Consider the following 13,658-nt stretch of genomic DNA (forward strand, 5'->3'; position numbering starts at 1 on the left):
TCCTCAGTCAAAGCCATCTAATTTGCTTGTTATTTGTACAAAGGAGCATTGAAATAGTAACAAAAGGAACTTACAAATCCTATTTCTATAACATCAAAACATTTCAGCTTTAGCATCTTCTAACATGAGGAGCACTAGCCATGTAGAAACAGCAAACGTAGAAGATGGAATGTCTGTATTCAGAAGAACAGAGTGGAATGTGCCTGTCCGCTTGTGTGTTCGCCTTGGCTTGGTATGCTCAGGCGCGTAGTTCATGTTTCACCAATATTGACTGTGAAAATCAAGGAAATTCAGTTAGGACATTTGGTGTGATTAATGTAATATCCCACCTGTGCTTGAAGACAAACTTTAATTTTCCCATGAGGCCTAAAAATTTGCAGACTGTTGTCCATTATAGCAGGAAACTTACCACAGATTAAATTTGTCTTTCCTTTTTTTTCTCTCTAATGAAAGAAGTTTACAGTGCCTGAGGATGACACTTCACTTTGCTTATGCCTGGAGTCCTGGTATGATTATCACTGGTGTCCTATTTCAGGAGAAAAACTGAACAGACAGCATAGGCATCCAGAGGAGATCCATAAAATCATCTTTGCACCAAGAAAGATATGTGCACAGCGATGTTCTCCCACACACAAAAGAAAAGCTATTGTCATTTTGGGGACCACTCTGAAACCGTTTGGAAAGATAAACGACCTTTTAGCAACTGAGGGCAGTAGCCTTTGAAGTTAAAAATTGAATAACTTACCCAGTATGAAGGACACTGAACTCGATGGCCCCTAAAGGGGAGAGAGCAGGACGCCCTGAGTCTGTGAGTGACAGGCTGTAGCTGGGGTAGACACAGCAATGCCGGGGAAAGGCTCTGAGAAGTGGAAAGGACAAAGAGAGCTCGGTACTGGGAGGGAGAGGTCAGTACTGAGAGCGCTAGGTTTCCTCTTTGACCAAGACAGGGAATAAGTTAGTCTAGAACCCTAGGCATATCACAGTGATGGACAGACACAGTGAACAAACACAGCAGTGGCATCCTGGGACAGCTACCACAGGCAATAAGCCCTGGGCACTTGTTTCTTTCTTTACTTGAATGAGAAACCTAAGCTTTTAACTCTCCCATTCTCCCTTATCTCTGAAAAGCCTTAGTGATGTTGGAGACGTGATGGAGGCAAAGGAGAAAAAAAGGCAAAGGAGACTCAGAACATGTTTTTGTTTTTTTTTTTTAAGAGTAAAACTGGGACCTATGTCAAACATGGCACTTCGACATGCTTTGAGACTATGAAATTTTAAGGGGAATGTGCTCCCAACCACAGACCACCAAGAGATGTGAATGTGTTCACACTGGAAGAATACAATGAGTGGGAATCTAAAAATAAGATTAAATGTAGAATGAACCTTCCTTTTTCTTTTTCGAAGGAGGCCAGCACCTGGACAGCCCAGTGTTTGCATGTAGAGTTGTGTAACACGTGAGGTGGCTTACTGAGTCACTCACACAGGCAACCGCAGATTAACTCCTTTGTTAATTGATTTTTAACAGTCCCACAGTGGCACATGGAAATTTTCCACTGCTTATCCACGAAGCCAGCCTTTCACTTTTATGAAATATAAATTCGTTCCTTTACAAAGAGCTTAGGATTTCGAAGGGAAGACTGCAGAATGAATCTCATCTTTCATTCCAGTTCAAAAGAACTGGCCAATTCTGAATAACTTCTACAGCTGCCTGTTTGGAAGTAAGGTGTCATTTTAAAAACTGGTTTCACCGATACCTTCGGAGCATGAGGTTTATGCTCTCATTTCTCAGGGCTTTGGTCAATGGTTTCTCAGTTTTGAAACAGAAGTAGGATTTCTGCAAAATTGTTTTCTCCGGTCCATATTCAATGTGCTGGGTTATGATTGGGGAATCAAACACTGCCTCTGGGAACGTTATAACTGATCTAATTAATGACTCTGAGCCTTACATAGTCCTCAGAACTACTTAACACAGAGTGAATTGTTTCGTTAAGAGGCAAAAGAGCTACTCACCATGTCCTAACCCCCAATCCTACAAACTGACTGGGTTGTTCAATACAGTTACGAAATGTATTTGCGAGAAAACTAAACAAACTCGAACACATAAAGGACATGCTCAGCATCCGGTCAGGTATGAAAAAGTAACCCTTGTGTTGTAGAATAGCAGACAAAAAGAATAATTGTGAGCTAATCCAAGTAAACAGGACGTGCTGTCATATCAATTTAAAATCAAACACAAGGATCTGGCAATCTGAATCAGGAAAGAAAACAAGGAAAAGCTTCCCCAGTCAGTGCTGAGAACAGTGCCAGCTGGGGTGGATGCGGTCAAGGCAACCTGGGTGGGAGGGCTCTTGGATGCTTAGTCTTTTGGTCCTCCACCTTGATGAGCCTTCACTTGGTGCTGGGAGCAAGGACAAGGGATCCAGCAAATATGTGTGGAGGCACACACTGACCCTCTCAAACTCTGTTCAATGCCCTTTTGTCTCTAAACTGAAAAACAAATACCCTGGTCTGCCTCCGTTCAGCTGAACGTGTGGAAACAATCTTTGACAAGGAGATCAGAGACCAAACCAAACCAAACCAAAACCATGTATGTTCTATTACTGATGAAATATATAACCCAGTGCAGGTTAGACCCTTGGTTTCTTCACCTATGAGGTGGCAGATAAGCACCGCCCCCATGTATGTGCTAACAGAAGAAGCTCTTATAAAATTACAAGCAATGACAAATCCTGGGTCAGTTGCAGACTTCTGTTGGGCTCTTAAAAATCTTAGACTGACAGGTGTCAGAGGACAGCTTGCCATAGCAGGGAATGGTGTGAAATTCTAACTCTCCTGTTTGCTTTATGGCCCACAAATATCAAAGAACCCTCAAAAAAGGAGCAAAAGTCTCAGACTCTTGGATGTGGGCTATAAAACACAAAATAGGATATTCACTGGAGCATGTATTCAATCTTACTTACAAGCTAATGAATTTGAGATGTAGAGTTTACACATTATGTATGTCACATGAGTCACTTGTCTAGGGGAAGCTAGACAGAAAATGGGTTTGGGCCTCTCCATCCATTCTCTTCTTCTACTCAATATAAACACCATTTCCATCCACAGTCCCAGAGACTAACATGTAACTCGGCCTGGGTCAATCATAATGCTTCACCCTTCACTGTCTAAGCCAGACCTGCTGTGACCTATCATCTGAACATGCTAATGCTGTGGTAACATCCCTATCAGGTGGAGAAAGCTGATCTGGGAGAATGTAGCCAACATGTCTCTTTCAGTCCTAATAAGCCTTGTTCGTGTGACGCCCATTTGGGTTAGGTTCTGCCTGCCCTAATGCTTTCTGCAAGAGTGCTTGGAGCTGGGAGTGAGAGAAGAACTCTCTCCTAAAGGAGATTCAGGTCTACAACCTGTGGCCTTGGTGGTAAGGGGATGGTTGATGATTTGTGCAAGGGACAGGGTAACTGGACAACGAGCCTGAGATTTTCATGCCTAAGTTTGAAAGACCCAGGTAACGACATACCTTAAGCCACAGTAAAGGTTTTGTTGTTGTTGATGTTTTAAAAATTCATATGAGCCTGGCAGTGGTGGCACACGCCTTTAATCCCAGCACTCGGGAGACAGAGGCAGGTGGCTCTTTGTGAGTTCGAGGCCAGCCTGGGCTACAGAGTGAGTTCCAGGAAACGTGCGAAACCTACACAGAGAAACCCTGTCTCGAAAAAAAAAATCATATGATGTATTTTATCACATTCTTTCCCTCAACTGCTCCTAGATCCTTTCCACCTTCCTCCCTACCTAAATGTATGTTTTTCTTTTTCTCTCTCTCAAAGAGATACAAAACCCAAAAAATCAAAACAAATGAACTAACAAAAAATAATAAATAGATAGATAAATAAAACCAGTTAAGCATACTAAAACAAAACCAAAGCACACACAAAAAAACACATAGAGTCCATTTTGTGCTGGAGTATGTATCCAGTGTCGCTCCATTGGAGAAAGTGAATTTTCCCTTTCCTGGCAGGCTAAGGTGTGGACTTTGAGTCCCCTTCCCTTCTCAAGGCTAAGATTTTTGTCTGACTTGAACGTGTGCTGTTCCTGTGCATGCTCTCATGTTCCAGCAAGTTCACGTGTGCATTAAGTCCTATTGTGTCTAGATGATTCTGTTTCCTTGATGCCCTCTCCCTTGACTCTTAAAATCTTTACATCTCCATAGATCTTACATAGATGCTTGAGCCTTGAGGGAAGGGATTTGCTAAAGACTTCCTGGGTTTGAATGACCCAAAGTCTCTCATTCTCTGCACACTGTCCAGTTGTGGGTCTCCCTGTTAATTACCGTTCACTGCAAGAGGGAGCTTCTCTAATGAGGGCTGGGTGATGCACTGATCTATTGGTGTAGCAATATGTCATTAAGAGTCATTTTATTACCATATTCCTTTAGTAGAATAATAGTGGTAGGTTTTCCCCTAGGGCCCATGACCCTAGTTTCAGGTTCTTGGCCACTTAGCAATGTCAGGTATGGGTTCCCTCTCATGCAGTGGGCCTTAAATCCAATCAAAAACTGTTTGGTTACTCCCATTGTACCAGGTTGTAGGCCACATGTAGCTTGGTGATATGATGAGGGAGACAATGTCATCTAAAGCCACCAAGTAAAACCTCCAGTACCAGGAATGAGTTACATCTTATTAAGTCATTGGCAAAAGGGTCCCATACCAAATCCCCAAACACCACAGGTGATTGTCAAGGCTATTGGCTACCCTTCACTGTGGTGATATATTGCGTACCCTAATAAAATTTGCTCAAAGGTTAGAGAACAGAACAAGCTACTAGATTAAACATACATGCCAAGCAGTGGTGGCACACACCTTTAATACCAGTGCTGGGAAGCACACATGCCTTTAATCCCAGGAAGTGATGGCTGGGTGGAGAAAGGTATATAAGGCATGATGAGACAGGAACTAAGGGATTTTTGGCAGAAAGCAACCCTTTCAGGTAGAAGCTCTTTCAGGCTGAGGAGTTGGTGAGGTAAGAGGTGGTGTCTGTGGTTTGCTCTCCTTCTTTGATGTTTCAGCTTTCATCCCAGTATCAGGCTATGGGTTTTTTATGGTAAGACCTTTAGAAATTTGTGTTACACTTCACAATCTAACAGTAAGGCCTTATTGCTGAAGACACCACTCATTTATGTCATGGAACATGGAGAAATCTAGCTGGTGCCCAACTAGAAGCATCACCCCTACTGACTAGCATTCATGATGCTGGAAGCCTTCTGGATGATACCAGAGGGAAAAAGTAATCACCGATATCATACAGAGAAGGTTTAAAAAATGATCACTATAGCCAACCAACCACATGTTTTATTTTAAACCACTCATATATGTTGTGAAATATTATTTTAACTAGGCAAAGATGTGTGGCATTTGTTTATGCTGCAGAATACTACTTTAAATGTGTAAAGGTGTGTTACACTTGTTTATGCTGCATTTCTTTAACAATGTAAGGATGTGTGCTTAATTATGCAAAGATGTGTTGCATTTGTTTCACCTTGCCTGCCTAAGGCACCTGATTGGTCTAATAAAGAGCTGGATGGCCAATAGCTGGGCAGAGAAAGGATAGGCGGGGCTGGCAGGCAGAGAGAATAAGTAGTAGGAGGAGTCTAGGCTTGAGAGATAAAGGAGAAGAGAAAAGAAGAAGAGAACAATGAGAAAGAGGGACACATGCCAGGGGCCAGAAGTCAGGCCGCTGCCAGGCAGCCACCGCCAGCCAGACACACTGACAGCAGAAAGTAAGATACACAGAATGGAGAAAAGTAAAGAGCCCTGAGGCAAAAGGTAGATAAAGAGAAACAGGTTCATTTGAAAGAGCTAGCCAGAAGTGAGCCTAAGCTGGGCCATGCATTCAAAACTAATAGTAAGTCTCTGTGTCATGATTTGGGAGCTAGTTGGTGTCCCAAAAAAGAAAGCCTGCTATGCATATAGTCTAATTTCTACCTATACATTAGTCTCTAACTGTAAAGCACCACAATTCTTCAAGCTCTCATGAGAATGTACTTAAAACCTAATAAGAAATAACAGTGAAAAAAGCTGTGCAGATTTCACAGTGAGAGTTTGAAATGGAAATAGTCTATCGATGCTATGCTTGTTTATTTTATTTACTTATTGGAAATGATGTAAGTGATGGGTCTAGAATCCAGGGCCTAACCCACACTAGGTTAAGGCTCTATCACTGAGAAGTGTTCTCAGCACCATGAATAACTAAAACATATAGCATAACCATGTACCAGGCACTATTCTAAATGTGGTGAAGGAGGTAACTCATTTAATCAGTATCCCATCCCTGTAGGAGAGCTTACTATCCTCACTTGAAAGCTGAAGAAACCAAGGTACAGAGAGGTCCAGCTGCTTGCTCAACACTGTACAATTTGTCTGCCTCACTCGTGCTGTCAACACCCCAAATCCATGCTTCTAATAACTATCTTACACCTGTGTTTTTCAGTGTACCTGCTAAGCCTGGCTCAAAGTAGGAATTCAGCAGGTGCTTATTAAATTGTAGTAGATGGATATAAATTGCCTGTGTCAAGGCATTTATAACAACCAAGTGATGTTGTCTGTTTCTCTTTAAGTCAAAATGGCAGGAGTGAAAAAAAATGGGCTGGAGAGATGGCTCAGAGGTTAAGAACACTTGGCTGTTCTTTCAGATGTCCTGAGTTCAATTCCCAGCTCCCACATGGTGGCTTACAAACATCTGTAATGAGATCTGGCTCCCTCTTCTAGCCTGCAGGGATACATGCAAACAGAACACTGTATACATAATAAATAAATAAATCTTTAAAAAAATGGCAGGAATGAGTGGTACCCACGGGACAAAGGGTCCTCTGTAGGGACACTTCCGAATGTGCATCCCTTTTGCTAGCATTCTGGGTAGTTCTTGGAGCACTATATACAAGAGCTAAGTAAATTCTCTTTGAAGTAGGATGATTTTCAAATCATTTGCTGGGAAACTGATTCTCCTAAGCTCAGAAGAGGGATCCCACCTCATGCCAAAGGGCAGAATGATGAGAAACACACCATTGAGGTAAGAAAATACAGAAAGTTAGAGTCAAGCCTCCAGAAATACTCATTCATTGTCTTTTTCACTTCCTGCATGAAGACAGAATTTCCTTTCTCATCTGGAATGTAAATAATAATTGCTTAGCATCCAATGTCGACAGAAATGTCTTCTGCAACTACAATCTGGAAAGTTTCTTTATGATAAGAGTTTTTGGAAAAAATGTGGTAAATGAATTATAATTTCGTTCAGAGTAAATTGGTAGAAGTAACTTTGATATCCCTCTGAATAGGAACCAGACTTTCCTACATCGGCTCTGTTGTAAAGAATAGTGTGGCTCCAGTCAAATGGAGAGGCTTAATACAACCACTCCCTCACTGGAATGCTGCGATCAAGTTGGCTAATCCGTGTACCCCAGCAGAGTTTAGCGAAGTCTGGAAAAGACTTTGCAGTGATCGCCAGCCATGTGCCTTTGCAAAACAGATGAAGGTTAGCAGCTTGGTATTGTGCAGCGGCTTCAAAGGATCTAAGAAACAAAATGACTTAAAAGGTTAATTCAACCCAAATCATGGCAATTGCCAGGATCTGGAAAATTTAGATTCTAAGAACTACCAATAACTCTCATGTGATAGCCATGGAAAAAAACTATGAGGTCATCACATCTACCTACTGATCCCCCAGCCAGTTCTAGAGAAGCAATTGGAGCCTAGCTTGCTGGAGTACTGCTTCCCTGTGTGGGGGAGAAAACTTTAACTCCTTATGGTGTAGCATGATTGGCCCGGTGCGAGATGAGGCACTTCTGCATATCCAGCTTGCCTGAACCATGACACAGGGGAACCTGCTCCAGATGAACCCTGGACTGGCTCTAGAGGCACATACTAACATGGATCTGAAACAGGACACATGGGAGCTGTTTATTTTATAGATTTTTTTTTTTTTTATCCCTTTGCAGTTGCAAGAGCAATATTTCAACACCCCGGGAGAAAACGGAAACGCTGGACAGGGTGAACAGCCTGACCCGCTCAGCTCCAAAGCTCTGCCGGCAAGCTGGGACACAGGTGCATGTCTTCGCTCGTCAGACTACTAGAGTGATTTACATGAACTGTGAGGCGGCAGCGGACTTGGTCCTCTAGGTGGACACACGCCTTCATGTTTTTAAGACATTGCTAGAGGCGTAAGAGGGCTCTGCACTGAAGATAATCCTGGTGTGAAGAAAAGGCTGTGCAAGCTGGAAAACCAGGCTTTAGAAAGACTGAATGCATTAACCCTCAGAAAAAAATAAGTGATAGGGCCGGGCATCAGGGAGGAAGAGGCAGGCAGGTGTCTGTGAGTTCGAGGCCAGCCTGGTCTACAAAGCAAGTTCCAGAACAGCCAGGGCTACACAGAGAAATGAGAGAGAGAGAGAGAGAGAGAGAGAGAGAGAGACAGAGAGAGAGACAGAGACAGAGAGAGAGAGAGACAGAGACAGAGAGACAGAGACAGAGACACCGAGAGAGAATAAAATAACTAATAAAAACTGAAATATTAACTTGCTCTACTTCTTTAGACAGTTCAGACAGATAAGAGGGATGTGACGCTGGAAATATTTTTTTTCTTTTTTCTTTTTTAAAATAGGTCCCTTCACTGATAGCAAAGCAGCCTCAGAAATAACAATCTTGAAAACAGAATGAGGAGAATTTAAAAGCCTCTACATCATTTATTTCAGGATTAAGGGGCTATTTCTTCCTTGTGCCTTACATAAAGAATTGCATGAATGTCTATAACCAATTGATCATATGTTAGAGAAGAGTTTAAAAGGTGCAGGGTGGGAGAAAGGTGGAGAAGAAGGACAAAGGAGGAAGAGGAGAAGGAGGGGAGAAGAAAGGAGAGGATGTGTAGACGAATGTCTCAACAGTCGTATTAAATAAGGAACACAGAGCCAAATACAGGGGTGAGAGCCGTAGAGACCAGAGAAATAGTGAGAGCCGTCTGCTAGCCTTAGCTCACCACGCTGCCATAGCTTCCCAAGAGAACCAGCTTCTTCCTGTCTAACCTGCGCCTTTACTGCCTTGCTGTTCTGCCTTCTCATTAGCTCTTAGCCCAGCTACCTCACTTCCTTGTCACTGCCTGTCTGTACAGACCTCCAGGTCTCTATGGTTGGTACTGGGATTAAAGGCGTGTGTCACCATGCTTAGCTGTTCCCTAGTGTGTCCTTGAACACACAGAGACTCTGCTTGCCGTGTGATCAGGTTAAGAGCATGTCCTGGATATGTCTTCTGATCTCCAGGCAAACTTTATTTATTAACATACAAATAAAATATCACCACATTTCAGCACAAATAGAATCACCACATTGATGAGGACACCTACCCAATCCTACACATGCATTTGTCCTCCCCTTTACACATTTCACCAAATAGCTTACTTCAAACTAGTTTTCTTAGGCCCTACTTATTCAGGTCTATTTATTATATGTCTGAGTATCTTGAGCACCATATAAATAGGGACTAGGGATGACCATGTAGACTGCCATGTCAGACTTTTGCATTAACAGATTCCATAGATACCTACTGACTGCTTGACATTTTCTTTCTATCCTTTTTAAAAATTTCTTTGTATCTTCGTGTTTGTTTGTTTGTTTGTTTGAGACAGGCTCTCTCTATATAATCTTGGCTGTCCTGGAACTTGCTCTGTAGATGATCTGGCCTCAAACTCACAGCAGTCCTCCTACCTCTGCTTCTCCTGTGCTGAGATTAAAAGTGTCTGTCACCACAGTGTACAATGGTCGTCATCTTTTCCTTTTCTTAAAAAATGTCCAGATGTGGCGGTATACACCATTAATCCCAGCACTTGGGTGGCAGAGGCAGGTGGATTTCTGTGAGTTCAAGGTCTGTTTGGTCTACATAGTGAGTTCCAGCACAACCAGAGCTACCTTGTCTCAATCAAAAACGAATAAATAAATGAATGCAGAAAAAATGTTTTGTTTTCAGTTTATATGTCTGAGTGTGTGTCTGAGTAAGTGTACCCATAGAGGGCAGAGAGGGTGTCAAATCCTCTAGAATTCGAGTGGCAGATGGTTGTGAGACACCCAACACCACGTGCTCAGAACTCCAGTTCTTTCTAAGAGTAGCGAGTGCTCTTAACCACTAAGCTATCACTCCAGGTCCAGCAGTCACTTTTACAGAGAGCAAAGTGTGTCTACAAGCTTGACTCTTAGACCAGTAGGCAGTGCATCCCTGCAGTCTCAGCTCTTGGGAGGCAGAGGCCGGAGGATTGCCAGATTCCAGACTAGCGGCTACAGAATAAGACTGTCTCACACCAGCACCCAAAAGAAGGTTGACTATTTAAAGAGCTAATATCAGAAGGGACATAAAACGGACAAATGGATTCAAAGGCAACAATATCATCACGCTGAGTCTGGTGTAGGTTCTTCTGTGAAGAAAGAATGCTTTTCTTGCTTTTCTCACAACACTTCCTTGTTTTTTTTATTTGCTTTCTACTTTTGTTCAGTTCTGAGGAAAGTTCTTGTTATATGGTGCATGCTGGCCTCCAATTCCTGACCTTCTTCCCTCGGCCTTCTGAAGTAAGTATGCCCCACTCCCTTGCATTGTCCGCCTGTCTCTCTCTCTTTCTTTTCCCACTATATCCTGTCTATGAGCCAAGGGTACAGGCTGCAACTTCATGGTTCCCTGGCCTGATTTCCCTGGCCCCAAACAAGCAATTTAATGCCTGATTTACTGCCTCCAGAAAATTAAAGAAAAAAACAAAAAACGAAAAACCAACTTGATGTGCAGGCATGTTCTATACAAATTCAAATAACAGGATATAAGGTGCAGAGAAAGTATAGGATTATTTCCATGGTATCCAGCCATTAAGCAAAGCCAGTTTGCAATTAGGTGATTAACACAGAAAAGCCAGTGGTAACAAGCAATGTGCTCTTCTTCCAAACAGCTTTGCTACAAATTACTGTTAAAAGCATCTCCCTTTACTTTTCACTTTGTCTTGACTGCCTGGTGATGAGTTAAGGTGATGAGGGCGTGCGATGGTTTTGATAATTGTGCAGCAAGCGCAGGATGCTACATGTTATCTCATGCACCACTCAGTGACTGTGCCAGGCACCTCTTGGGGAAACCCTTTCACTACAGCTTAGAGTAGCTCACAGTGCTCAACTGCATGCTCCTGGTTAGCCTTGACCCATTCACTCATTCATTCCCGAGGCCACTGTGCAGGGTTATAGCACATCTCCTCAAATGTCCTGAGGCCACCTCTACACAGAGATATCTTCCTTAGTCTCTCCACTCAGGGTACGAAGACCTTAGCTATAATTGCTCTGGGTAACGACAGTGCAGAGATTATGTTCTCTGCACAAAATAAAAAAGTCTAACTGTTGACGACTTAGCCCACACTCAGGAATAAATTAGAGTCTCTAGCTAAATTAAGCAAATATATGCATACATTCATATAGCCGCTGTTAAGTGACATGCAGTTTGGAGATCTCTATTTCGGCATCCCTTCTAATTTTTCCTCATTAAAAGTGGTGATTCATTCAGTTACATTGACTCAGAATAATATAGCCACAGTGGTCCTCCGCAAGTCCTCCTATTCCACCATCCTGTTTACATGCTATCAGCTGATGTTCCTCTCTTCTTCTGTAATTCCTCTTCCTACCATAGCACAGGTCCCCTCTGCCGCTTCCTTTAGCAAGGCTTCGTGTTGTTTTGGTGGTGACTGCTCGAAATTTAATTTCCAAATGCATGTGATGAATAGTGTTTGTGGCTCTGGGTGTCATCTGTCCTTTACCGTGGAATCAGGGAGAGACTTCTTTGCCATGTCTTCTCCAAACGCTTGCTGATGCTCCCTTTCTAGAACTCTGACTTTTGATGTTGTAAGAACAAATGGTTTCCAGGCTCAACGCTACCATGGAAAAGAAATAAGACTTTGGCCAATGTGATGACTCATGCCTTTAATCCCAGCACTTGGGAGGCAGAGGCAGGCAGATCTCTGTGAGTTCAAGACCAGCCTTGTCTACAAAGGCAGTTCCAGGACAGCCAGGATTGTTAAATGGAGAAACCCTATTTCGGGGATGGGGGTAGAGGGAGGGGGACAAAAAGGGCAACAGCACAACACAAGATCAGACCCTATCACACTGCGAAGAATTGGATCCCCTTGCTGCTGTCACAATGTCTGATGCTTAACTCTTTCCTGACCACAGAACTGAGGGTGATCACCAGTAGGTCTAAAAGGAATCATGATCTTCTGTTGTAGAATATTATTTTAAGATGTGTTATACTTGTTTACACTGTGAAACATGTATTTAATGACGCAAAGATGTGCTTCATTCTTTTATGATGCGTTCGTTTAACTCTGTGAGGCTGTGTTACTTTGCCTGTCTAATAAATAACACCCGATGGTCTAATAAAGAACTGAACGGCCAATAGTGAGGCAGGAAAAAGGATAAGCAGGGTTGGCAGGCAGAGAGAATAAATAGAAGGAGAGATCTGAGAAGAAGGAAGAAAGAGCAAGAGAACAAGGAGAGGAGGATGCTAGGGGCCAGCCACACTGCCACATAGCCAGCCACGGAGTAAGAGTGAAAGTAAGATATACAGAAATAAGAAAAGGGAAAAGCCCAGAGGCAAAAGGTAGATGGGATAATTTAAGTTAAGGAAAGCTGGCAAGAAGCAAGCCAAGCTAAGGCCAGGCATTCATAATTAAGAATAAGCCTCTGTGCGTGATTTATTTGGGAGCTGGGTGGCAGGCCCCCCTAAAAGAGCCCAAAACAAACAACAGCAATCTTCTGTATTTTCTCATCGTTATTCTACTCTATAAAAGTATGATCAGTGACAAAAAGTATACTTGTAATATTTAGAATACTATTAGAAAAAATAAAAACAACTATCTGAAAACAACGTTCTAAATGTTTGTGTGGTAAAAGTATTTCCCACTAGAGATCTCAGTGAGGTTTTTCTATGCTCCAAAGGAGTTTTCCACACCTCTTACTTCTGTTTAGGTTTCCATTTGTTTTTTGTTTGTTTATTGTTTAGGTTTTTTTTTTTTTTGCTTAGTTATTTTGTTGTTTATTTTTTTAAAAAAGATCTTATGTTGCCCAGTCTGGCTTCAAACTCTCTGTAGAGCTCAGGCTGGCTTTGAATTCCTGAGCCTCCTGAGTGCCAAGATCAGAGGAATACACAACCAGGCCCAGCTTTAAGGAGTTTTTGCTTTTAATACTTTTAATTTGTATTTGTTAATTTATTTATTTGTGGAGGGGGGCTATAAGCATGCATGACTGTGAAGGTCAGAAAGCAACTTGGGGGACTCAAGTTGTCTCTTTTCATGGCGTTGCTCAGGCTTGGTGGCAAGCAACTTGACCTCCTGAGCCATCTTGCCAACGCTCTGTCTTGTTTTTGTAAAAGCTAATTGGTGTCGAGACTGGTGATCCAACATGTCAAGACTGATGATCCAACATGCCTGCTTTGCTCCACTACACTTTCAGTTCCAACCCTTCCATGTGGCATCGTTTTTGACTTTCTTGTCAATACTTTCCTCCTAAACACTTCTCCTCAACCTACACAGTCTTTGACTCGTCACTAGCCACATACACATTATTCTGTGGCAAATTTTTGTATTTTCAGAACCATAGAGACAGG

The sequence above is a fragment of the Peromyscus eremicus genome, chromosome 19 (assembly GCF_949786415.1).
Source record: "Peromyscus eremicus chromosome 19, PerEre_H2_v1, whole genome shotgun sequence".
Lineage (NCBI taxonomy): Eukaryota > Metazoa > Chordata > Mammalia > Rodentia > Cricetidae > Peromyscus > Peromyscus eremicus.